This window comes from Echinops telfairi, unplaced genomic scaffold (genome assembly GCF_000313985.2).
Source record: "Echinops telfairi isolate 266 unplaced genomic scaffold, ASM31398v2 ScPeMD7_7420;HRSCAF=8458, whole genome shotgun sequence".
NCBI lineage: Eukaryota > Metazoa > Chordata > Mammalia > Afrosoricida > Tenrecidae > Echinops > Echinops telfairi.
In genome coordinates this window covers 16,571,351-16,573,417 of record NW_022111320.1, presented here as the reverse complement: position 1 = coordinate 16,573,417, position 2,067 = coordinate 16,571,351, and positions in this window count along the sequence as shown.

Here is a 2,067-nt window from a genome sequence, read left to right as displayed (position 1 = left end):
TAATAAATTACTAAGTTGACTTCCTACACAGATAGGAAGCATCTCGGGCAGGACTGTGACTCAGGGAAGAGTCCGAGTCAGGACTTGGGTGAGCTGACAAACCGGAAGCCAACACTGAGCATTTTGACATTTCTCAGCTGCTACTTGGGCAGCATCCGCTCCACAGCCATTGGTTGGAAAGGCTTTCCCACTTTCTCTCTGCTGCTCGTCATGTTCCTCCCTTAGCCTCTGCTGGGGGATCTTTCTGGAGCTCAGGACTGAGGAGAGAAATTCTGCCTCCACTACCCCAGAGTCCTACCACCTTCCCCATCTTCCTAGGCAATGACTATATCTCTGCTTACGATCAGCTTTCCCGCCTCTGAAATCCTTCCATTACCCATCAGTTCATTATGTAAACATATGCCGCCATGAACCAGGTGACACTTCCTAGGTGATACTGTGGGGAATCTACATGTTGTTTCCTCAGCTACTGGACTAGCTCTGTGAGGTCATCAATGGAACAAAACAGAAAACAACCAACCCCCTCCCCCAGCTGCTGAGTGGATTCCAACTCAAAGAGAGCCTTCGGGACAGAGCAGAGCTGCTCATGATGTTTCTGAGTAGATCTTTATTATAGCAGACAGCCGCATCATTTCTCCACAGGGCAGCCAGTGGATTCAAACCACAAGCCTTTTGGTTAGTGGCTGAGTGCTTTAACCACTGTGCCACCAGGGCTCCTCTCTGAGGACAAGAGGCATGGATTGTATTTCTTTGCATTCCTCAATTCATGGTGGGGCAGTTACATAGTCGCCTGTCAACTTGCAAAAGAGTGGAGTCTATCTAGCCTGTCAATCAGGCCATAGCCAATGAGGCCTCTGTGTGGGCATGGCCTTCTCCTGAAGATCCTGGGAACTTGTTTCTTCCTCCCTGGAGGTGGGACACACACTCTCCCTGTGAGACATTCTTGTTGACAAGCCACATGGAGCTACACTGATGGAGTCAGAGCCCTGGAGCTGGAGGAACCACATGAAGACCCACGCCAGCACTGAGATATTTCCACTGCTACTGGATCCACAAGACTTTCCACCCACCGGCCTGTGATCGTCCTGCATTCGGCGTCATTGCTTGTGCTGCTTGAGTCTGAAGAGGAATTTATAGACTGGGTTCAGACATATGGGCTAATATCGAACTTATGGACTTGATCTGGACTGGGCTGGGATGCTTTCTTAATGTACAATTACTCTTTATATAAAGCTCTTTCTTATACACATATGAGTGTCTATGAATTTGCTTCTCTAGTCAACCCAGACTAACACACATGATAAAGGCATTAGAGGTAATAGATGTTCAATAAGTGTGTGGTGGGCTGTTGACACAGACTTCGTTCTGGAACGATCCAAGAGCATCTAATGAGTATGGGCAATAGCACACTCCTTGTGGTGTGCCACAGAGGCACTAAATCCTCTGGTCTGTGTGAAGACAACTAACAGACAATGAACCAGCTTTGGTAAGCAAATCGTGCTACTGACTGAAACCTCATTGTTCCAGGATGTTCCTGGTAAAGCCCTGAGCTTAGGCTGGCTAAATGAAGAAAGGGCATTAGCTATTTGAAAACATGACAATTAAAGTGAAATGGCAAATATCTGGTTTCAAGCAAAAAAACCCAAAAACATATGCTTGCATTAGGATATAAAACTAAGGCCACTTTAGTCTCTAATTAAAGTTAGAGAATTAGAACTTCTATCTGGACTTGATTTGTTTGTTTGTTTGTTTAATGGACTTGATTTTTCCAAAGCAGTCCCAAGTTTGCAGGAAAACAGTACAGGAAATTTAGGGTCCCATGTGCCTCCCACTCCTTTGTCTCTCCTATGAGTAACATCCTGTATTTCTGTCGTATACCTATTACAATGGATGAATCAATCTGGGTACATCATCTACCTTTTGCATTACGAAGCCCTGGTGATACAATGGTTCATTGCTGGCCAGTGAACTTCAAGGTTGGCTATTTGAACCCACCAATGGCTCCATGTAATAAACACTCAGAGAGCTACTCCCATAAACACGACGACTAGAAAACTCAGTGGGGAT